This window comes from Condylostylus longicornis, unplaced genomic scaffold (genome assembly GCF_029603195.1).
Source record: "Condylostylus longicornis isolate FDR11 unplaced genomic scaffold, ASM2960319v2 ptg000062l, whole genome shotgun sequence".
NCBI lineage: Eukaryota > Metazoa > Arthropoda > Insecta > Diptera > Dolichopodidae > Condylostylus > Condylostylus longicornis.
Window position 1 is genome coordinate 70,395 of NW_026578030.1, and position 27,173 is coordinate 97,567.

Sequence of the window (27,173 nt, forward strand, 5' to 3'; positions counted from 1 at the left end):
TTACCGCGGTCAATGGAATTAGAATTATTTTGATTTTATGTTTATATTTTCTTAAAGAGAATTAAAGAGAAAGAGGATTGCTGGAAGTATAATAAAAAATTTTAGGAGAAAAAGGAAGGTGCAATTGAATAATTCATTCAATGCAAAATGACTATATGGAAATAGGTAGACTGTAGGTTTTCTCTTAAAGTGTAGAAGTCGAACTGAAAGGCAGCCGAGCTTGCAAGAAAAGAGAGCCTGGGCTGCTAGAAAGCTGTAGCGACTGTGGCATGCAGAGCGATATCTTGGGTTTACTTCTTCGGTCAGGCTACGGGCTTAGCGGATGTAAATGTTAAGGATCTTAGCTGATTTATGGGGAGTTCGGGTTGGTTCGGAATGAGAGGCAGAAAAGATTAGATCCAGCGTTACCACAACGGGCCTAAGTGGCCTATATGTAACCTTCGGGGGGCCGAGTTAACCTAACCTTAGTTGTTAAGGAATAGTTTAAGAAAGCTCTACGACGATACAAAATTAAGCAAACCGAACGTTTTATAAGTCATAAATTTTAGGTGTATCCTTTCGTAACTATTTAGAAAATTAATTATTTTAACAACAAATGTGAAATATTTTGCGAGCAAGAAGCACTTATTCAGATTTTTTCGTTAAGGCTACCACAAATATTATAGTTTTAGTAGATTTTCGAGATTTCGTGTTCATCCTTTTTCAAAAGTACACTGTCAAAAATTCCAATTCTCTGTTCAATGTAAAAACTTATTTCTTTTTTTGGCACCAAACGTAGCCCAGAAATGCAGACTTAATTCGCACAGCATCTATATAAAATTTATTTCTGCAATTTTTACACTATAGTAATTTTTTAAAATGTCTGATTTATAATAATAATTATAAAAGGTATTGATTTCAAACATCGTATTTAAATTCATTCACAGCATCGCGTAAAGAAAAAAAAAACTAAACCAGAAATGACATTTTTGAAAACGCTTGACAGAGTTCTATTGAAAGAATATTATTTTTATTCAGTGGAAATTTCCAATGAACTTTATAAAAAAGAAAATTTCTTTTCAATGGTTCTCTATTTAATTTTTCAACTTGTCATAACTATTTCTGTATTATAGGTGTCTGACTTGTTTTAAATGGAAGAATCAAACGAAGAAAAGAAAGTACTAAAAATATTAAAAGTTTGTTTGAAGTTTTAAAAATTAGTATTGTGTATTGAAAAACATTGAAGATGAAAATCAAACAAAAAAAAGTCTTTTTTATATTTTGTAGCCTCTTTGGAAACAGAATTATGAAAAAAATTTTATTATACAGTTGTAACTTTAAAAAAAAAAAGAGAAATTGATCGATTATTTCATATTTTATGAATGCCGAGGACATTGTAACAAAGCGAGAACACTGTCATCTATCTTTTTGTTTTAGAAAAAAAAAACGTAAGGAGAAAAATAATTGTGAGATTAAAAGGCAACAGTAGATATCATAACATCAATTATGAATAAGAGACAATAAAATATTTGGCCAAGGCGGCAGTATTAATAGTCTAAGCTAAAGAGGCACAAATAATATTACAAATCAAACAAGAAGGCAAATACCATGATGCAAGAGAACGTGGAGCTGGGAGAATGTTCCATATTAGATTTGTTGTGGGAGGCGTATGGGTTATCGAATTATGGTTTGGGCTATTGCTTCAATGCAATGCAACCTTTTCGGTATCCATTAAGCAACCGAACAGTCTCCGTTTTTATCTTCATAAAAATTTCCGTTCACTTTTTCGCTTTTTTATATAAAATCCAACAGCTCAGTGACATTATTTTCATGTTCCGAAAAAAGTGTAATACCTTGAGCAAGTTGGAATTTCACACGAAGAAAAATATTGTTATTACCAAGATTATTGAACAATAACAACTGTTTTTTATAAAAATTTTCTGAGATTAACTTAATGAAGCAACAGACACCCTGCTTTTATACAACAATATAAAGCTTTGATTTTCAAGAACGATAATTACGAATATAAAAATTAGTTATTATGATTGAATCACTTAATTTATTGTAAAAGAAAAAAAAAATATTTTTCCAAATACTTTTATTTAAACTAAATATTATGCAATTTTCATTTTAACCCTCTTACATTGTATTAAATTATTTAATAACCTCTTATTTAATGCATACATATACAATTTATAATATTTAATTATATAGAAGACAATATTGAAGTAATTTTATTAGTGTATAGATTTCTTGTCACTTAAAAGACTTCATATATAATCAAAATTTAATGTTGTATAAATTTTATAATGTGTAATATTATGTGAATGTTTAAAAAAAATAATGCATACATTCACGTCATATATGTAAGTATGTAGATCATATAAAAAATTTATTTTCCTCCTATTATATTTCCTTTTTAAAATAGGTTAATAAATGTCAAAGTCACGATATATCGTTTATTTCTATAAGGGATGGATTATTAATGAAATGTTAAATTTGATTTTATATTTGTAATGCAAAATTTGTTTATTGAAGAAGTTTTAAAAATTCTTGAATGCTTAACTATTCGTATTACTGAAATTATTACAACAGTTGAACAGCAAGCCAATTTGCTCTGTTCAAAATTCTGAAAGCTGTAAATTTTAATTCAACATCTTTTCAAAAAAACCCATTCAACGGCGGACAATTTCTGCTGTTAACTCAGAATAAGAACGAAACAGCACAGTATTTTGCATATAATGTGATACACACATGTGGAAACAGATAATGTCCAAAAAACTAACAGCGTTAACATGGAAATTTAATCTATTTGAATCTATGAAATTCTAAAATTCGCCACAGAAAATTGTTTTTCTTCTGTATTCAACTTCATTCTCTTTTCTGATTTATAGGAAAGTTGCTTAACTTTCAAACAATTTGTGTAGAGCAATATGTAAAAGAAACGATTGCATATAAAGTTGTATGTTGATAATTATTTAAAATCTTTATTCCAAAAACAGTTCCTAGGCATCAGATAATTCAATTGTAACTCGTTATAAAATCGTAAAGAGTTAAGTATCGTATATGGCAAATATGTTACAACCATTAATTTAAAATATTACTCTCCCTTTGCCATTTGTTATTATTCAGAATCAAGGGCAAAATTTATTTATGATACGTATACCAATATTCTACAATAAATTAAGCCTAGAGTTTCAAAAACAACTGCCACCACAATACGATCCTATACATAGATATATTCGATAAACTGTTTTTCAATTTATAAAATGAAAATCACCTTCCCATCTCTCCCGCCATGAGGTGAAGTAACTATAATACTTACTATAATAAAATTTACGATCAAATTTATTTTAAATTTTAAATGTTCTAAATTTTAGTTGACAAGAGTTCTGTAGGAGTTCGGTTTACTATTTTCTTTTTCTTTTTTATTCCACCGTAAATAATATATTATTGGATCTATTTTTTTTTTTTTTATTGACATTTTAAATATTTACAATAAAATAATATTGTACTCGTAGAATAGTGCTAGCATACAATATGGAATAATATAAAGAATGTATGTAATTGCTAAAAGGGTAATGAGAATCGTTTTTTATGTTATCACATAATAAAAAAAAAATTTATATATGTATCAGAAAAAATAAAAGTTTATATACACAGGAAAAAAAATGGAATGCATTTTTTCCCTTTGTAATCGACTAAAATGTATAATAAAAATGTTTTAATATATTCATGTCCTGAGTAATTTAAGTAAATTGCAATTGTGCTTCATGCATGCATGCATGCAATTCTATGAATAATTTAAAAAAATTTCATATTGTACGAGTATACAAAATGCTTTTATAATACAAGCTATACAATTTCTTCAAAAAAGGATAATAAATTGGAAAAAAAAAACAAAAGGAAAAAATATTATTTAGAAAATTTAATGAATAAAATAAAAAAAATAACCCTAGATTCGTGTACAAAGTAAGTGGCTAAATATTGATATTGTATATGAGTTCTTAAGTCAATTTAATTTTTAGACAAAATATGTGTATGTAGGTAATAAATATAACAATAATATTAAATTTGTTAATTTAAATAAAATTTTATAAGTTAGGAAACTAATATAATCCTATAAAACTAATTATATTTTTAATAAATTCTATTTTGTAAGGACACTAGGCTTTGATTACTATTTTAGTTTAATTTTTTCTTATATACAAAAATAAATTTATTGATGCATGCTGCGCTTTGCCATCAAAATAAATTTTATATTCATTCACAATGTATGTCAAATTATTAATTACAGTAATAAAGTTCATATCCTTACGTGCATCATTGTAGAAAAGATCGGGTATTGTGATCCTAGGTAGTATACACTGAATGTAACTGGCACTGAATGTAAATAGGATGCTCAGTTCTTATTTATACGCACCAGTTGTTTAGTAAAGGAAGACTACCTAAATGACAATTCACGATAAACTTAGCAAGTTGTGAAAGGTAGCATATCTGATCGTCACTCAACGTCTGCAATGGAGGTATTGTTTCATTTACCTCAACTACATTTGGAGATTGCGGATCAGGTTAAGCTATTCGTATAAAGATGCATTAGCCTTGGTGATGTGGATGTTCAGTGTCTTGTTAGACATTCCGTTATTTTAGAAGCAATAAGTAAATGTGAGTTGGCTGAACATGCCCCGCAATAAGTGCTTAATTAGTTAAGATTTAGCTTAGATTTGATACACAATTCAAAATGGTTTTTACTTGAAAAAGACAATAAATTTTTTCTGTACCTTAAGATATCAAGCAACTTACATACCTTTCACATTGTTTTTATTTATGTATTTGAATACATTTGAATTTTCGCTAACAACACTATTATTAAATTCTCGAACAGTCAGGCAGCATTTAGACCGCTTGATTCGTACCAATTAAGATCAAGTTTGCTCTAAAATGACTGCAAATTGTAGTAAGGCTGGGCGGAAAGAATATACTTGACACATTCTTCATCCAATTTTACTACCTTGCATCTTAGTTTAACCCCTGCAGGCTCAATATGCACCAACTGGCATAGCTTTCATACCGTTTGGACAGATTTAATTGTGTGAAAAAGGAGACACCGAGGAACTTTCTATGCATAGTTGTTAGATGATTTGCACAGTCTTCATAACTGGGTGGAGTTGCGCTCGTGCACTCTGCCTTGTTGTATGTGGGGCTCTAGCGGGTTATTGGCTTTGTGTAGGTCAATGATTTAATAGAATTACTTAAGAGCAATAAGTTGATCCCCAGTTTTTTAGCTTTCTTACACTTTAACTAAAAAAGAATTAAATTTATTTTTTAATATTTTGTTAAACCAAAAAAACAACTTCATTTTTCAATTCAATACTTTGCGTATTTTAGAATTCACAAAAAAAAAATTTTATATGGGAGAACACATTATTTTCTTAAATGGATTTTTATCTCAAGAAAATATTCATTAAATATACCTTAATATTTTATAATATTTTGGTTCATTGCACTTTTCAAAATGGCTGATATTTAGCATAAAAAACATATTTATTTTTTTTCCATTCTCATTTCTATTATTTATGGTCCGCATTTTTTTTTGTTATCAAGTCGTAAAACATAAACCAAGTGAAAAAAAAACCTTGTGAATCCAATTTACATTTTTTAGTAATATCTTGAAGACAAACATCATGTCATCATTATAACTTTGCAAATACACACAATATACAAACAATATTGTAATCTTATTATACAATAATGTATACATAGTTGGAAAATTTATCTTATACGTTCGAATAAAATTGCCCATAAAATATCATTTATTGTTTACTGGGATTATTATATGAAATATAAATGTATGTCTGTATGTAAGATAGTCTCTGAACAATAATATTAAATCTAAAGTATATTCTTAAGGATTGAATGGGTTGTGTGTCATCATATAACCGGCAATAGAATGTAAGAAGGAGAAGTTATATGGTTATGATTAATATGACTAATAATGCCAAATAAAATTTGAAAATAATGACAATATTGTTTCAGAAAAAAAAAGTAAACGTTTCTTGTGTGTCTTTGGTGTGTCATGAATCAAAAAAGAATCCTATGATATCTTAGTATCTGTCTCCATCAATATAATATTTTGCTTTTTATTTTCTAGAAAATAAAAAACCTATAAATTCGCTTACAATTTTATTAGTTTTCATGTATGTCCTTGTTTTTTTTTTTTGAGTAAATGGGCGAATACTTCAAATACAACAAAATAATTTTTATTAAATTCTTCCATTTTTTTTTTATTGATTTAGGCTTCCATTTTTTTTTTTCCTTTTTGTGTTCTATTCCATAATAATTTAAGGAAATCATGTCCTTAATACGATTTTATTTTTTATTGCATTGCATACTTTTGTGGAGAAATGAAAATTTGAAATTAAATTTAATCAATTTTAGGAAAAAGAAAGGACATTTTTTTTTCTAATAATATAAAAATTTGATTTCTTTACAATATTTATTAAAAATTTAAAGCCTAAACAGATGCTGTTACATGCTTTCATTTTCTATTCCGCTACAATTGCAATTTTAGTCGTGTGCGCGTAATAATGCTATAGTATTAAACAAAAAATATTAATTTGAAATAATTTTTTTACAACATAAAAAATTACTTAAAAAATTAAAAATTTTATTGAAAATTTCAAAATTAAAACCATTAATTTTTTTAAGGTTTTAATGCGAAATGAACGCACAAGTAAATTTAAATGGACATTTTTTCGTTTGTTTTTTTTCATTAATTTAATAAAGGTTGAATTTTCAGAAATCGGATTTTTATAGGGTCTAAAATAAAACATTTTTCTTATAATTTTTAAGCATTGTAAGTATTGTAGGTGGGGGAGGTTCTTTTTTGATATGATTTTAGTAGGTTTTAATAAAAATTAAAGATTTTATGATTTTAATAAAGGATATCATTAATTATTATGTATATATATATACATACATATATTTGAGAGTCCTATCCTTAATTATCTTAAAATTGAAATAGAATTTCTTGTCATCAAACCAAACTCGATGAGGAAACTGGTTACTGTAGCAATTCAGTTAACAAAAGCATTAAATTTCAGCATTTTCACTTGAAGGTAGAAAGATGAAATTTTATTAGTTATAGCATCTCAAAACCTTAAAAATGGCATTTTCAACTATTTATTGAAGCGAATTCATAAGCATTTTTCAAATTTTGCAAAAATAGTGGCTTATTTCTTCTACCGCGCAATACCATACTTGAACTTTAAAAAAACAAAATGGCTGTTAAAATATCCCGTTACCTAAAATACATTTTTACCAAATTTTGATATCGTTTTTCTTCCTCACCGGAAGGTTTAGAAGTTTGAAATTTTAGTAGGTTATAGACACTAATAGCTAGTTTGTTTCATTTTCAGCAAATTTTTTTCTACCTCCACCCCCTTAGTCCTCTCAAGTTATTGTATCACGAAATTTGTAAAATTTGAATTTTTGGCACCTTATTTTCCGAAACGGTAAGTTTTTCTGAAATTTCTATAAACGCAGAAAGGTAACGATAAATTCCATTCCACTAAAAAATACAATTATCTTTCTTAATTCACGTAAATAACCCTTAAATTCAAGCATTATGTTAAGGCCACTTTCAATTTTTTTCTTGGTTTATTTATAAGATTGAATAATATATTCGTCATCCTAAACGTATGCAATTTTTGAAATATATTGGTATATGAAAATAATTTTAATAATGTTGTAGATTGTTTTTAAAAGCAGTATTTTCACTTGTTGAAGGGAATAGTGCTAAATTACAAACCATTTGTTTGACCCAACTTTATTAACAATATTGTAAAGAATTTCCGTCGCTTAAATGTTCAGTTTAGTATTGATAAATAGATACAGGTTAAAGTATGAATCTTATATTTTTATTGCTAATTGAAAATAACTGTTTTCGAATATTATGTTTACTTTCTCAATATTTGTAAAAGGCATATTGCACTTGAGCTCAAATTCAGGTAGAGCACATACGAAGAACATTTATTGGAATAGTTATAGATTCAGTTCTTCGTTCTTGATAGGAGAGAATTAATAATATTTGGTTAGGCTTATAAAATAACTCAAAAATTTTTAATTTTGTGTACAATTCTTAAAACTATGAAGTTCTTAATCAATATTTTTAATCCAATTTGAAAGATCAGTATTAACAGAATAATTTTGATGGCGCTGAATTTATTTTAAATTAAATTACATTTATATCACAAAATATCGTGATTATTATCTGAATTATTGATTTTATTTTAACTTCACATAGATAATTTTTTAACATTTTAATTATATGAAAGTCAAACCCTTTCGACACTCAAATAAATAAAATTAACCAATAATCTGTCTTATATTCTTTTTGTTAAAATAAGTAATTTATATTCTTACATTTCCCCGCCACCCCCCCCCCCCCCCCCCCTTTCTCTCTTCGACTTACCTCATTCAATTTTTAAATACCTATTTCCTTATTGTCTTAAATCTTTTATATAAAATTTTATTTTCAATGAAATTTTCATGTGCCACATAACTTAATTGACTCTAGTATTCGTGACTAAATTTAAAAAACATTTAAAAACTTTTTCTCATATTTCCCATTAATAAAAAAAAGGAAAAATGAAAATTAAATGATAAATACGCTGGGTGTTATAAAATTCATCACGTTTTCAGTATGAAACTTTTATAGAAAAAAAAAAATGAAAAATTAAAAAATGAAATTTAAGTTAAAATTTCTTAATAAAACGTCTTATACAATACCATTAATATCACTATAAACAACTGCTCTTACAATAATATAAAAACTAGGATCTTGTGGAAATCCTTAAACTGTTGTAATAGGCGATAACAGTTAAGAAATTAATTTTACAATAATATATTCTTGTATTTTGTGTTATAAAAGCGTAATTGAGTTATAAATATTATGTTTGACACATCAAGGTCTAGGCTACCTAAACATTACGATATAAAATTGAAGAAAACGAGCAAATAAGTATTGTGAATGGCAGCTGTCTTAATCTTAATCAATCAAATTTTATAAGAAATTCCAAAAGTGTATTTAACAAAAAAATTAGTAAAATTTCAATTTAATTTTTCTTCTAAGTGATTGCAATTGCTCGCAATTAGAACATGTAATATAATAGATAACCTTTCTATTTCCGTGAGAGACTGCGAATCTACAAACTATAGTCATTGCATATTAATTATTTTAAATACAAATTTTAAAAATTAAGAACTCTGAACAGTGCCTTAGCAATTATCATTCAGAGTTTTTGCATAATCCAGTTATGGCCAATTGCTGTAATTCTTTTTACATTTTAATTCCTTCTAGGCTGTCAATTCAAAAGTTCTTATTAACTTTCACTCCTTTTTAATGTTAAATTTTTTTTGCTAAATAAAATGTTTAATAGAATTAAAAAAAATAAAAAGTTAATAAAAATTTTAAAAAAAGAAACTTAAAAAATTTTCCATTTTTTTCATTTTGCATTTCAACCACCAATTTTTTTTTTTTTGCAGAATAATTTAAAAAATAATTTAATTGGAAACGGAGCACGTACATGTTATTTTATGAAGTTAAAACGTCATGCAGTTGAAATGTTTACATTGTTCCTCGTAAACTATACGAGTAGAAGAAGGCTATAAGTAGTAAGAAAAGGGGAAATGCAAGGTGAAGGGAAAAAGAGAAAATATTAAGAGGGGCTGTAAAAAAACGGCCCTCACACGGTATATGTTGTGTATGAAAAAAAAATCGAATATTTTTTTACTTATTTTTTTATTTTTACAAATAGTTTTGGAACAGGTAATAAATGAAGTTTAACAGTTATTCCCATATTAATTGTATTTTATGATTGTTGTAAGGACATGCACACAATTTTCTATATTATATATATATGCAGAGCAAAATTATTGTCCCCTCATACAATACTCGTATCAAATTGTATAATTATTTTAAGTAAATAAATGGGAAATAATTATCGTTTGCTCAAGAAAAGGGATTATTTTCGCAATTTTGTGAAGAAATTTAAACGCGATTTACGGCTAAACTATTAAAGCAGTAAAGCGATTTCTAATGGTATTTGGGAGGAGCTCAGAGGCAAAGTGGCATAACCCTCACTCTCAAAAAATCCAAAATTTTATTTTCTTCAGTGCAAAAGTGACCTAACCCACATATTGTGGTAAAAATTTTAGGAGTGAGGATTAGGCCACTTTGCTTCCGAGCTCCGCATTCTGGCACTTTCAATATGTGACAAAATTTAAATTCTAAATAGTTGAGAACTGGAAGCAGCATGTTCGCCATGAAAGAATGGTTTATAAGGGGTGGGTAAGGGGTTGAGCACGGTTTTAATTAAATTAACGCATAATACTAATCATTCTAGATAAAAGCACCTATTATAGAAATCAAAATCAAACATTACTCTCCTTATATTACTTCGATTAATTTAAGTAGATTTTCTAGTAGATAATACGTTGCTAGTACACTAATAATGGTAATAGTAAAATACATACATAATAAATAATATTAAGTTAGACAAAAAGAATAGCGATAAAAGTATATTACATGAATCCCAACATTAAACCATCCCTAATTGAATATTTTTTTTTTCATCCTTTTTTGCTTCTGCTAAATAACTATGCTATTAGTACAAAACATCGATGATACACCCTTATCAAAATTCTTATATATTATTAAATTGTGAATCTTGTAAAAACAAACAAACAAATTACAAATTTAAAAAGCAAACCGAAATCAACAAGTTTGCAATGAAAATATCAATGCCATCATTCTCGTTGCTAAAACAAAAACAAAGATAGAAGTAAAGAAAGGATTCATTAAATTTATTGTCAATAGATTTTTGTTTAATCGTAAGGATTATTCATAAATTTATGTGTAAATAAAAGTTTTATTAAAGGGTTAGAGTGCATGAATTAATAAGAATCTTTGTTTTTTTGTATTTTGAAATAATTTTAAATTATAATTGGAAAATGGTTATCTTACAGACCCATATTTGAAGTGGTAATGGAAAAGATATTGCGTATAGATTTTAGTAAAAAATTGACTTTTCACGTAATAAATTTTATGGCAGCTTTAGAACAAAAGATGAAAGAGTCAACTCCTAAAAGCGTAATAATAATAATTTTGCATTTAGAGTCTAATCGTCTATCACGCTATTTTACTCGGCTGCAAGTGAGAAGAATTATTCCGCAACGCGTAACTCGTTTTTTTTTAAATGAGTATAAAATTTACCCAACCTGCAACCGCAAAAATCCAATTAGAAAAATTAGTGAGCTTATTGGAGAGTAAAATATGCATTTGGAAGTGAATAAAAAGTGAGGTACACAAGATTACGCTGTTAAATTCCTCATCGTTTAGCGATGATATTTTTTTATCTCTTGGAGTAGAGCATTCTTTGAGTTGAAGTTTTTAGTAAAATTTCAGTAATCTAAAAATTTAATTTTTAATTTCACTCAATTTGCTAAATTAGATATTGTTAAGAGCATGCATTTTCCTTATAAAACAGCACGGAGGATCCGGAAATAAGTGGCAATATATTATTTAATTCCATAGTTTCTAATGTCTAATTTAAAATCAAAGCTTGTGAAATTGAAAATATTTTTGTTCTTTCAACTACATAATTATATCAAAATAACATAAAAAATATACAGAAGACTTAGATATTGTTTTGCTAATTAAAACCTCAATAAATAAAAATTCTGAATAATTCTGAATTTGTACGAGTATGGAAGTAAAAAAAAAAATATGAAAATTCGCTAGACCGAAAAAATTAATTTTTTATTAAAAATTTACTTTCAACCACAACAAAATTGTATTTTAATTAACAGCTGGACAAATTTTGTGTACGTATACATAAGGAAATTGAAGGAAATTCCGTCTGAAAACTTTAATATAAAAGATTTTTTATGAATGTAGTTTAAAAGTTAAAATATTCAGTCTTTAATAACAACAATTATAAAAAGTATTGCTCCTGGCATCTATTAAAATAATTAGAAATCCTCAAGTTTTATGATAAACTTTCGATTATTCAGAATATAAATTTGCAAATCTTCAAAAAATTGTCATAAATTTTAAATGTAAGATATCTTTCATTTATAAATTAAGCAAAAATTACAAATATTACGAATTCTTGCAGTCTTCTCAGAATAGGGTATTTTGCATAAGGTGGCGTCTACATCAAAGGGGCTATGAGAACTTGTCCAACGGCGGTAATGGAGGTGATTTTGGGACTAACCCCTTTGCACCTCGTTGTGGAAATGCGAAGGCTGCCATTTTCAGGTTGGGGAGAAATGGAGCCGGAATAATCGGAGTGAGAGATCGAGTTCGTCTTGTCGGGGAGGTTCCGCTCCTATCGATGCCTCAGGACCACATGGTAAAGAGGTACAGCTTCGAGAAAAATTTTACCTCGCTGCTGAGCAACAGAAGGGACTGGGAGCGTGACTTTTCAGGTTGCCGAGTGGGAACACACGTCATCAGATGGTACGCAGATGGGTCAAAGACCAGCATTGAAGCGGGTGCGGGGGTATTTGAGCCAAGAACCAAATTCTCCGAACCTATGGGAACTTTTCCGAGTGTGTTTAGGGCTGAGTTGCACGCCACTGAAATGTGCGTGCGGTTAAGGCAGGAAAGGGGGTATCGGGGACAGGAAATAATGATTATGTCGGATGGCCGGGCTGCGATAAGAGCGCTGAACTTGTTTTCAGTATCCTCCGCGGCAGTATGGGGCTGTCTTGAAAAGCTCAATGAGTTGGGCAGGTGTAACCGGGTCACACTGTGTTGGGTGCCGGGCCATGTGGGCGTGGAAGGAAATGAGGTCGCTGATGCGCTCGCAAGGAAGGGGTTAAACACACCTCTTCTTGTCCGGAGCCCTTCTGCAGAATCGGACCACACACTATTTGTTGGAAATTAAGGAAGAAATCAGAAAGAAAGCGGTCGGAGCGCTGGATAAGTCTTCCCGGGCTGCGGCAACCCAAGGAGCTCCTTATGACCAGAAGCGATTTAAGAAAATTATAGCGATGGGCAAGAACCAGGTGAGAGTCCCCACCGGCATTTTGACGGGTCACTGCAGGCTTAAGGGACACCTCAGTCGGCTGGGCCTGGAAAATGAGGATGCTTCTGTGGGGAGTGTGGAGAGACCTCGGTGCACCTCCTGGGGAATTGTGATGCTCTTGCTCGTAGGAGGAGGGAGGTTCTGGGGGACTTTGCTCTAACGGTGGCGGAGTTACAGTCTTCTGGCCATCACAAGTTGCTTGAGTTCATCAGGAGGCTGGGTCTCGAGCGTGTGTTGTAGGGTATGCCCCGCATTCGAATGGGGGTGCACAATAGATCCTTATACGTGGTCGCGGTGCACTGTTACTCCCGTTGTGCAAATCTACAATCTACAATAAGGAGGCAAATAAATTGATAAGGCATCTTCATAAGGTGGCTCAAATCAAATTGATTGTAAGACTAATGAAACCAACTCCCGATGATTACTCTATGTCGCATGATTCCGAGGTTACAGGCATCTATTTATATGTAGAAAAAATCTGGTACCTTTTCTTTTAACAGGCTGTAGCGCGAAAACGAGTATATCTGCGTCCTCCCCATCCCTACAATTTTTTACTGGAAATTGTTGAAAGAATCATGCAAAATATCCTGCATAAAAATAGTGAAATCGATTAATTGATTTATTCCAAAATTTCTGAAAAATTTTTTAAAGTTAATTATCAAAGTGAAAATTTCGCTCAAACTAATTTCCATTAAATTACTAATTTGATGAAAGCTTAAATTGTTACTTGTCGTCAATTATTCATTTATATAGAATATGCATGAGATTTTTAACAAAAATTCTCAAGTATCCTTAAATTTTTGAAAAAAATTTATAATTTCAAAATTTTTGCCCATATATACAGATTGTATGGATAACAATCTGCTTCTCATAATACATAGTTCTATTTCAATTTTATTTTTCATTTGCCAAAACCTTCTCAGAAAAAATGAAATATGCATAGAGTCTCATCTTTTCTTTTTCAGTTTTGGTTTTTCAACTTGTTATGCCTATATTTAATGTTGTGACATAATGTCCTTGTTACCTTACAAAAAAATTATTCACGGACACACCAACATTTATACTAGTTGAATATTTTTAAAGATGAAAATTTAGAATCCTTAGAAGAATAGAAATATTATTCTAGAATTTTAAAACAATGCAAGAAAATTATTATTTTGCATATAGCAATCTTCGGGTTTACTACATTTTGAAATTATATGAAACAAGTAACAAGGTATAACAAGAGTTGCTTTAGAAATCAACTTTAAACAGTTGATGACATTCAATTGTTTAAATTAAAAATTTATCATTTTGAGCACTTATTTATTTTTAAATATGAAAATGTTTTATAAGCAACTTGTCTCCATGGTAAAACAACTATACGCGTTTATACAGTTTGTTATGGGGCACAACAATTTTATGTTAAAGTAAAAATTTAATATTTTGTGGTATATATGTACATCCTTTACAAGAATTCTTTTATGTAAGTATGAAAAATATTATTCACCACTACAGAAAACCTGTATTCACATAAATTATATGCTTATTATCCTTGGATAACCTGCAATTTTGATTAGTCACTCAGTCGTATACATAGAGTTTTATATTATTCATGAGCATATTAAATTGCAATTATACTCTTCACAATGATATTTGTGTAAAATCTAGACTTATAAATTTAGTAGATTTAAGTTGATGTATTCTTAAAAGGTGATTAATTAAGAGTTGTCTTGTACTCTTCAACATAATAATATTGTAAAAAATATAAATGGAAAAAGACCTTGGTCATTTTAATTTTATAATGTAAATTTAATTTTAAATTCTACAAGATACTTAATAAAACAAAATTATGTTCGTATCTCAAATATTTCTGCTACAGGTGCAATTTGTCTTATTGGAATGAAGAATGTTTTGGGGAAAATATTAAAAAAATTTGCTGTCTACAAAAGCTAAATGAAAATTTTTATATAAAATTTGCATAATTCTAACATAGTTCTGTGTTCCCTATTTAATAGGAAGAATCAAGTACACGTGTAATCAATCGATGCATGATTTAGAAATCATGTATTCCACCGGAACTTGAATTCCACAGAACATCTACAATATGAAAGCGAATTGAGAAAAATATTAACGTTATTGTTTTCATAAATAATTTTCTTTCTTTTAGAAATAAAATTCATATTAAATCAGATTTGAAAATTTTCCTCGTTTAATCTTTTCCAATTCTTATGTATATATACTTATATACTCCTACATTTTAAAATTATTAAGCGCATTAAATAGTAATTTAAATTAATTTAATTTTACTTTACTCCTAATTCAGTTCCACTTAAGCCATTTAACTATAGTATAAGAATTTGTTATTTTCCGTTCCTTGTTTAATTTTGTTTTTATTTTTCCTTAATGATCATCACAATATAATATACTTGAAATGGAACAAACTGTGAACTGAATGGAATAAGGCACAGTTGGAAATCAAAATAAGTAAATATTTTATGCTAATTTTAAAAAGGAATAGACAGACTTTACGTGACAGTATACATGTAAACAAAATTTAATATTATAATACATACACATAATCATACAAATTGTGTATATATATAATATATTATATTATGTATTACTATTGTGAATTCTAATTATCAACAAATAATAAAGATTTCCATTTAATAATAAAAATAATAATAATAAGAGAGGAGCGGGCCAGCTTAGTAAATCTTTAAAACTGGGGTGTTCAAATGTACTCATATCTAATTATTTATGAAATTAAGGAAGTTCTTATGTAACATTTTGGTAGTTGCTATCATCAATTTAAATTTTGGTATTATGAAAATCTTCACATACTTCAATCAATTGTGCAAAATTAGTATTTGAATAATATTTAGTGTGATGATAGAGCATTTGATTCCTTTCTAATTCTCTCTCTCCCGTTGGATTTTATATAAAGATGCCATGGAATAAAAAGTAAGGTTGTATTGAAAATGTAAACTAATAGAAGAAGTTATTGTTAGTTAGTTAGTTACTTAGCGAGGAAAGTATTAGACCAGTAGAAGGCCCATCGCCATTTTTCATCCACCGCACATCCGTCCGTTTAAATCCATTGAAAAAGTTTAGCAGAACACCCACAGGTGCTCCCGAGCGCGCTTCGCATTCATCAAACCTATATCCTCCAAAAAAGCTTTCCCTTATCGGCATTGGAGCACATCCTCCACCACCCCGATGTCTTGACATCCCCGGCAGATGTCGGGTGAGGAAATGCCCATCCTCTTAGCCGTCTTTCCTAATAAACAGTGTCCCGTCAAAATGCCTACCACAGCAGGAGTGTTGTTGCTACTTAATATAACAAACACTAATGAACAATGATTAATACGGTCCTGTGTAACAAAATAGGTGTACATAATAAGTATTATAAAATAATATCTGTGCCTTTTCATATTAATTAAATTTCCATTTCATAGTAATGAGAAATGAAAATGAAAAGAACAACAAAATTTCATTAAAATCATAAGCAAAAAAAAAAAAAAAAAAATTAAAAGAAAACAAAACAAATTTAAATTAGAGGAAAGGGCTTTAATGAAAGTCTTCAAAGTAAAAAAAATATATATTAGAAGATATTGTAGAATTTTTGGATAATGAAGGAAAAATAATAACGGAATTGAAATAGAAATTGAAACGGTAATATAAATTCCATCACGTCGTTCGCCTTAATTACCCGACATTGTTATTTTCTATACACGACATTGAACTTCTTTTTAGCGTTATACAAAAGATTGTGTTTGTGCCTTTCTTGTATTATTGCTATACCTACTTTCTTTAGGTTTTCTTTCTTTGAATCAGATTATTGGTATTCTCATTCTGCGTATGGCTATACACATACATACATATTTATGAAAAATTATAAAAGTTTGTTTGTATACTGTTTATGTATTCGGGGGGTTGCTCCAGCCCCACTCGGTTCCTTTGAAATCTACAATATTGTTTATGTATATGTAGGTATTTATATTTAAATGATTAAAAATTATTAAAACAAAAATTGGAAATTAGAACACAAAAATAAAATTTTAGACAAAAAATATAAATTTAATTTCCACCTTTTGAATAAGAAGTTTCTTTGACATGCAAATTTAAAATTCAAAAATAACTTCTTTCACGTTAATTACAATGTTGTAAGTTGAATTTATGATAAAATGGATTTCTCAAATAATAATCAATATCAATTTTGTTTTGTATTCGTTCACTGAAGGTTCTACGTCTTCGAAAGAACAACTAGACATAATATGTACAATATAAAAAGCGAGAAATTTTTATACTCCTAGTTTATAACAACAATTTAAAATAGAGGCACGCCGCGTGGTCATAAACTGATTTCGGGGAATTGCTATGGCTAAAAACATCTATTTTTCAAACTTGAGTCGAACCAAGAATCATCTGTAAATATATGAAATGGGACATGAGCCTCCGCCGCCGTAAAAAATTACCTATACATATTATGGTATGTGGTGTTGGTAATGACGATCAAATTCGTTATCATTTTCTTCTAGAACATGTCGGATTTTTGAAACTTTTTTAGAATTCCATCTTCAAACCAAATTCATAAGGTTTTATTCACACTGTAGACAATACAATTATTTTTAACGATTTCTGTAAACAAAGAGAGGTTGGAAGGTGTATTTCCGGTCTTAAAGTAACACGTCTTAAATCAATTATATTGCTCCACACGCCGTTCATAATTTTAGGGAGACAAATGTAGGTGACAATTAGTTCGTATTTCATAGAAAAGTGTAAATAGCTGTTTGAAAATTAATATTCTTGTGCCAACTTAAGTAAGACAAATGGCAATCGTCATTTTTTTTTTGTCGGAATTTTATATTCTCTTTAAGAGAAACTGTAATACTTTTCTGAAGAATATAACATGCTTTAAATAATATCAGAAAATTTAACATAGATTTGTAACTTTGGGCAAAATTTAAGCAATAAATTTCAAAATAACTGTGAGTAGAAGATTGGTGTAGCGCTCTAAAAGAAATGAACAATTTATGGGAAAAAAATTAGCATGGAAAATGTTTTTTTCATTAATATCAGTTTTAATTCTAATAAAGTGTAATACAGAATTAAATTTCTATTTTGGAGTACATGTTTTATTGTAAAATAATAATATTAATTAATTTTCTCTCTCTCTCTCTCTTTTCTGAACCCAGTTACATATAATAGCTAGTAGCATATTAATGACTATTTCCTGATTTCGAGAAAGGATATTTTTTACTTGTACCCAGAATATTACAGGTATGTATGTATGAGTATAATAATTATAATAAATTTCCTGGAGTGCATTTTTATTTTTACATTTGCACTATGATTAGAGTAATTTACTTTGGTTACTTTTTTTTTAATAAAATATTTTAATAATAATTTATTTTTCACGCGGGTGGTTGGTTCTTTGCTGAGAAAATCTTATGATAAATTTTTTCAACTATAGCTAATTTTCTTATGGAGTATAAGTATATTTAAGTATATTGAATAATCAAAGGAGGTAGATAATGACGGTAACAATTTTTTTTTTTTTGTATTTGATTAATTTTTAGGTAATAATATCCTTAAGGGAAATTAATTATTTTTTCAGTTTGTAAGAAGATTTTAATTGTAAAATTGCATAGTGTTAGCGAAAAGCCTGAAAAAGAGAAAATTTCTTGTCGAAATTTTGTGGTATTCATAACTAAGGATAGATATGTAAGTTCTTTAATATTTACAGTTAAAAAACGTAATTTGTAAGGAATTTAACTTTAATATCTTTAAAATTTGGTATTAATAATATTGGCGGCAACTTTGTATATGATACCGTTAATTATACTTGCAGCTCTTTCTTATTAAACTAATTCTAGTTTAGTTTCATGTGCTTAAGAACTAAAATGGAGCCTTAGTTCTTAAGTAATAATTATATGCTTACTGAAGAAAACTATTTTAAAATTGACTCAACTTTTCTCTGTGAGGTTGAGGGTTCCAATTTGTTTCTAAATTTTTAAAATGTTTTGAAAATTTTATAAATACTTTTAAAATTTTATTTGAAAATGAAACATTCATTTGCGCTAGGATTTTTGGTGAAATATTGCACTCTCTTTAAATAAGTCTTCTCGGATTTTCTTTGAAATAATTTAAATTTAAATTATTCGCAACAGAACAGATGCCGTTATAAACCAAATTTTATTTCTCAAGTAGGAACAGACAAAAGTAAAAGGTTCTGTTACATGTTCTTGTGATAGACGTTTTTATTTATTATACGTTAGACTCATATTGGAATATGAGTATCCGGTTTGGGCGCCATTCAGAAAAGAGTTTTCCGTCTCGTATTGCGTTTTGCCCTGATTTTCTCAGGTTCACGTTATCTCTAGAGAATAGGTTATTGATAGTATTGGAAACCGCTACTATATAGTTTTTCTCACTACTTCCTTCTCATTCGACATTAAATGGTTCATATCCGCATTTTATGGATCTACATGCAGTTTGTTTTCACTCTGCACTACGTAGTTAGTTTACTCGATAGTTGATACTTGGTCCAAGCAAGTAGCAGAGCAACTCCTCTGGTAATAATGTACTTTTAATTAATTTAGTTAAACACAGTATTTTTTAGACACCGTGTATGTTTCCCATATATGTTCTTCAATTTTTTTTTAAATTAAAGAAATATTTACAGAAAACATGCCAAAAAATTTGAACTTTCCAAAAAAAAATTTTTTATATAATCAAGTTTCTTTCATATTTTTTTTTTTTTTTTATTGTTGGTCAAATGAAAAAGTTGCCCAGAATTTTCAATTTAAAGCTTTTCCTTTATAGTGACTGGATAAAGAAAAGAATGTTTTTATATTTTTCAATTCTTTTCGAAAGACAAAAGTAAATTCTTTAAATACTTATCTGGTTAGGAAAAAATTTTTCTCATTGAAAAGTTTAAAATTGAACTATGCTTCTGGTATGTTTGATAAAATAAGAACCCTTTTGCGATATACAGAACTTAGTCGGAAGAGATAAATAATAATTTTTTAAAACATTTCTGTGCTTTAATTTGAATTTTTTTATATTAATTTCATCAACTTTAATTTTATGGCATTTATATTAAAATAAGGTGATTTAAAATTGAATCCAGAGTACAACGCGCTGCTAGAACAGGACCTATTCAGTGCCTCAATAGTCAATGAATCCACAAGACACATGATAGTTCTCATCTTCAGTTTCCTGCCATTGCAATATTTTAAGTATTTGCCATTCTAAACTACGCCATCATGGTTTCAAGAGCTTTTAACTCAAATAAGTTTTAAAATCAGAACAGTTGTATGATAAAATAATTTTCACCTAACTTGAAATTTACTTCCGATCGCATTGTCATTCTTTTTAAATAAAATACCGCCAATCATTTGTTTTATCTTTAAATATTTTAGTGAAAATTTGAGGTTTTCTCTTTAATTTGTGGGGAATGTTTAAACGATTTTGCAAAAAAAAAGGCAAAATTTAATTGACATGAATGAGCCCATCGTAAACAAAGCAAAGTGCTCCCGGTATGAATGCACACGTACGTATATTATGTACAAACATTCACACACAAAAGAACTAAATGTTATTATTATTTTGTTAAAAAAGAAAATTTTGTATGCATGCCGGCACCCTCTAAAATAATAAAAATGAATTCAAATAGGTCATTTCGATTGTATTTATTATTGCTTTTTTTTTTTTTTTTTAAATTTAGTGGAACTATTTCACATGTATTTTTATTTTTATTTTGAGGAAGTCTTTCATATACAAACAAAACCAATAGAATACAGCAAATAAAATACCTAAAACTAATTGAGTACACCGCAACAAGAGTGAATTTTATAAAATAAAAATTCTCTACGTCTAAAATGCAATGTACTTCAATCTATAGTTCAGTGGACCAAAAATCAAAAAAAAAAAAAAAAAATTGTTTGATGAAAAATTTGTTTTTCTATATTTTTTTTTTGAATTAAATTTGGTATTAAAACGTAAAATTTGCGATCAAGTTAACCTCAAGGAAATCATTGAAATTTAAAGAGGTTTTTTTTTTACAAAAATTATTTCTAGAATTTAAAAATTTTAGGTGTGTGCGTTGTGAATTTTCAACAAAATAGAAAAAAAATGTTCACGTATCATTCAAATTTAAGCAGAAGTCCTTTTTGTATACAATATTTATTTATTATTTAGGAATAAAATATTTTGAGCAGTACAAGAATGAGATTCCGAAAAAAAAACGGAAAAACCAATTGATATAGTTCTAGATTTCGCTGTGTATATGTAGTTTGAAACGTAGAATGCAATACAGTCATAAATAATATAAAATATTATACATAATAAGATCAAGAAAAGCACTAATTTTAGGCCGCTGCCTTGTTTACAACTAATTTTAGAACAAGATCCAATGTCGACACATTTTTTCTGAAGCTTGCTTAAGTTCTATTATATTTTATATTCGGAGCTCTGTACACTTTGAATATCAGCCTTGCATTGATTATTAGTCCTTCGATGTAACTGATTAATAATCGATGCACTAGAGACCATCCCTTCGTAATGTCATCTTGATCCTTCGTAATTCATTTGACAGTGTGTGCAACTATAAATCATTCTTTTTCAGAAAGTTTTTTTTTTATAAGAAAATATTTACTTAACGTCCATTCCCATCAAGACTATGTTAATTCATTATATTAGTATTGCAGCGGGCTTTGGAATTCTTGCAAGAGAGAAAGAATACAACTTAATGTTTTTAGCGGTATTAATTTCACTCATTAAATTCGAGTTCGTTATGTTAATGCCTTTTTTTTGCTTTATTTCAAGATCCTAAAAATATGCAATTTTTGAATTATATTCGCTTTATGAATGAAAGTAATTTTAATAACGTTGTAGCTACCAATTAAGTAGATTGTTTTTAAATGCAGTATTTTCATTTGTTGGAGGGAAAAGTGCTAAATTACAAACCAAAGCCTTATATTTTCTCATTGGGTCTGTAAATATTTTTGAAGCGTCAGTTTTTAATTCGAAAATAAAATATGCCATTTTCCAAAGTCAAATCATTGGTTTGATCCACTACACTTTCAAATTTATGTCGTAAATAAAATAAAAACTGAATTCCATTTTGCATTATTTCAAGTGTGTTGACATTTTCTAACATATACTTATACATATACATAATTCTCCACACTGTGTATAAGAAAACAAGAAAGTTGAACTCTAATATTTATCCTTAAAAAAGAAATCAAATAACAAAATTCACTGCGTTCCGAACCGTTTTTCTGTTCTCTTTATATTTCACTTAAAAATTATTAAAATTACCTTGTGTTTGGTTAAAAATAACCAAAAAAAATTTGCTTTATGACTTTTTAAACTAAATTTAACTTTTAACTTTCTAGACAAGAAAACAAGAATTTTGTCTGTTTTAATATTTTTTTTCTCGCACTAGCAAATTCAATGCTCATGGGAATTTAATTGAGAAAAATATTGTTAATTTTTATAAGGAAAAAATAAAAAAAGTTTTACCTTGTTATAAAAACGCATTTTACTTTTATTTTGTTGAAAGCATTTAAAAAATTTAATTTTTTTTTAAGATGTACGTACCTCTATATACCTACCAACACAATATAAGTCTAATATTTTAACGAAATTTTTCATTTAAATCCCATAAGGCATCAGAATTTCGTTCATTCTTAAAAAGTACACATTTTAATACAAACATTAAGGATAATTTCTTAAATTATTTTTTTACATCAATAATGAAAATTTATAACAAAGAAAAAAAGTTATTTAAATAAAAATATTATCAGACTTAGCATCAGACTATATGTTCAATATTCCCTTAACTGGGAAATTGTGACTAAATAAATTTTTTTTATCTTATCTCTTTTCAAAATATTGATGACAGGAAAATGGTGGTTGTTTTGTTTAAAAAAATTTTACTGACAGAAAATTAGAATTAAGAAAAGTGTTTTGTCGTTTTCCTCATACTACAACGTGTATAACACGCAAGACAAGGTGTATATCACGCAAAACAAGGTGTATCCCACGCAGGATGCGGCTGATAAGAAAAAATTCTAGTAAAGTTAATTATTTAAACAACTTGGAACTTGTATTTAATTGATGGTTGTGTGTCAGCAATCCAAATAATCTTTATTAATTACAAATGATCAAAAATTTGTTTGATCATACAAACATACATAAATCAATATGTTTGACCACAGAGTGTAATCAAAGTAATTCAAAATGTTTTATAATTTTCCATTTGTTGCTACCAAAGTATATGAGTTATTAGAGGTTATGTAACATAGGTCTGTATCTCAAAAACCGGAAGACGGGCAGGTATTATTCATTTTTGATTTTTTGTTGTTTTTTTAATTTCGGAGCAGCGAAATCAAATGAATTAGTATTTTGCAAAAAAAACGCCAGCGGTAAAATATAAATTTAGGCTATTTAACTTCCGGCGAAATTTGCGATGGCAATTTCGCTTGATTCTGTGCAGTTTTATGTAAGCATGTGTATTGTATATGAACTATGATATTTCACTGCGGAAATCACTTTCGTTTTGCTTTCAACTTAAGTCGGTAGGAGTCATGGTTCTCAAGATATCAGAACTTCTTTAATAAGGGCTATGGACTCTTATATAAAAATCTAAGTTTCCACTATAAACGCGCTGTTTTCAATGTAATTGATTGAAGTTTAAAATTAATCAATTTATATGACAAATTTTAATCAACTAGACGACTTAGATACTCAGAAAAATTCTTAAAAATTTTCCAAATCTTTTAATCAGAATGAGTATAGAAGAACGAAGTGTTAAATTCTAACTTATAAACGATTGAATATCAAAGGACTACAAAACAGAAAGATCAATAACACCAAAATGCTTAAAACAAAACTTTTTTTTTTGTTTCATTTTAGTGCTAAAACAAATTTTCTCAAGTAAGTACGAGTATTATAGAAAAAGATTCGAGGAGATGAAAAAGAATTCGAGAAAACCGAATGAAAGGAGAGTTTTCATTTGCTTTTCTTTAAATTAAATTTTTCTTTTTAATAAACACAAAACTACGGGAAGATCAACACCAACATTTATAGAAAAATATCGAACCTCACAAGAATTCTTCAAGTTTATTCTTCAAAAAAACAAAAAAACCAAAATAAGAAAAGCGAAATTTAAAGAGTTTAAAAGAATTAAACAAAGACAAAGTAAACAAGTTTATAGAAGCAAAAATTTACCTTGATTGTGTACTCTTCAGATTTGACACCTTGAAGCAATAAAATTTTTAATTGAAGAAGATGAAAAATGAAAGAGAAAATATTGATGTTTTTCCTTTTTAGAAAATAAATTGCAGCTAACGGATATTGAAAAGAATGTTGACGCAATGTAAACTGCATTTTTATAGGAATAAAGCAGAAGTGCATATTTAAATAGCCAGGAACAAAATAATTTTTGTTATTAATTTATTGCTGAGGAATAATTTATTGAGATTGTGTTTTAAAAGATCTATTAAATTTATACATTTTCCTGTGAAAGTTTCTGATACGATTACGGAGGAATTTCAGAAAAGAAGTCATTAAATGTGGAGAGTAAATTGGTTTAAATTTTTATACCTTTTACAGGTCTCAAAATGTTTAATGGAAATTTTTAATAGAAATGCTTTTCCTATGTTGGAAGCGATTATTTTTTGAGAGTATGTCAGTCTGTTCTTCTGAGCATTCGTACATTTCAATTTAATTTATCGGATTTGTATGGAAGCTATATGACTTCGTCAAATTGCGGGACACGTCAAATCTCAAACATTATATTCTTACTAGAACCATATAAGCAATTTAGACTATAATGAAACAAAATTTTTTGAAATGATGTATTCCAGTTCTATACCCCAGGGAAATGCTTATTAAACTCAAATTTACATTTATAAAAGTTTACCAATCAGTTACAGTTAAGATATATAAAAGGTTACCAATTTTAATATTTCAAACAAATTGTCATTAGGAATTTCAAAATGTTGTAAAACATCTTCGAAAACTTTTGAAGCTTTGTTATTTTGGAATACTTCTTAAAATTTGCAGAAGTCCTCAAATATCTTGTTGTTTCAGCTATAGACATTTTTCGGTTTCGTTAGACTGTTCGTATGTGTTTGGTTAGATTTGAAAGCATAACAATTGGTGTTCGCACCCGAATGATTAGCCGGGTGTTTGAAATAATCCTGAGAACGAGAAACTTAAACTCATTTATTAAATTTTTTTAAAAATTTAAAAATATCATATGTGTTTACATATGAAAGTATTATAGGTACACATACTTGCATCTATAGGATAATTATATAAGGATTACTTTACAATTTCTTAAGTTTATTTCTTTTTCATTTAAAATTCAAAGGTTTTAATTTTGAGGAAAATATTGAGCTATTAAAATTATATTTTACGATAAATCTTATCTTTTCATAATTTTAAGCCGGAAAAAAATTAAAATTACCTTAAGGTAAACTCAAAAGAATGTTGTAAAATTTTCAAACCCAAAAAAAGCGAAAAGAGAAAAAACAATAATAAAAAAACAAAAAGGATGGATTTTTCCCTTTACATACCCAACATATTGCATAAAAAAGCGAAAAAAAATTAAGTATCAGAGGAAATTTTAAAGCTTACAGTGATTATTATTAAGATAATATTAAGAACCAGTAAAACGAATAATAAATTTTAAGAAGGTAAAGCGCAAAAGAACCCAAAAAAAATCGTAAATTATAGAATAAATTTATTATTTTAAATACAATCTTTGCAAAATAAAGAAATAAAAAAAACATTTAAATAATAGATAAAGTTAAGGAAAAATTATGAAATCAGCTGGCCCCTTTTTTAATAGGTGCTCGCAGATGTTCAAAAAATTTAATTGAAATTGTAACGAGAATTTAACATAAGAGATTAATTTCAATCTGAAATGAGAATGCATGCCTAACACAATTAAATACTAAATCACATGTTATATTGAGTAGGCATTTAAAAACTGGGAATCAGTCTGCTGATTAATGAAATTAAAACAAATAAAAGACTTTGTCCAAGTTTAGGGGTGCATAAATACTCTGAATGTAAGTTATGAATGTGTCACGTTACAGCTGCATACTAAAATCACATTACACCACACGCAACATTTTCATCCCCAGAAAAATCTTTTAAAAAAATTCGCGTGTATAAGAGGCATCAAATTACACAAAAATATTATTACATCAAAACCGTGCGAGATTTTAAGAAAACCGAGTTGGGCAGGAACATCCCCCGGGCCACCGCAGCCATTCGCGACCAATTGTAGCATCCTCACACTCCCAAATATAATATCCCGGTTCCAAGTATAAAGCTAGAGATATTCCCATGGGAGTTGGACAGCAATTCCCGAACGCATTGGAAGCCCTGTCCAGAACAATTCTTTGATCTGTAAGCGAAACTTTTCATTTGCAGTCGAAATTTTACCGGTGCAGACAGGAATCCGACATGGTTATGTCGAATAAACCCAAACTGTACCCCTAGAAACTAGAGTTGACTTTCCAGATTGATAGGTATACTGAGACTTATGCAAGGAATTGGTTCGGAGTGCATCGTCCTGTGTGTATCTATCGACCATTTTTTCCATTGCTTTCAAAAGAAAGAAGTAAGATTAATGATACGGAAAGACGTTGGGTGGTTGCTTGGTCGCTTATTTGCCTTCGGAATACACGTCACCTTCGCAAAACCGTCCACTCATCGTTTTTTGCAGCAGACAGAAATAAATAAAAGTATCAAGTAACAATTATTTTCTCAAGGCAGATTGCTGACACAACGCTTCCATGACGGAACTTTTTCATGACGGGATTAATATTAAGAATTTTAGAATGTAAATAGCTTGTAATAAATTTTAGTTTTTAGTCGCGTATTGTAAGATGAATTAGTGTCTTTAAATTAAAACTTATACTCTAAATAAAAATTATTGGAAAATAGATTGGAACAATATGCATAACCTGTTCCTTGCTGAAACTACTTCTTGCTACTGAACTAATATGCAAAAGTGCTTCTAAATTGGGAATCAAATTATTGAGCACGTAGCGTATGTGAGTCTTCCCCTATTTTCGATTATTTCATTAA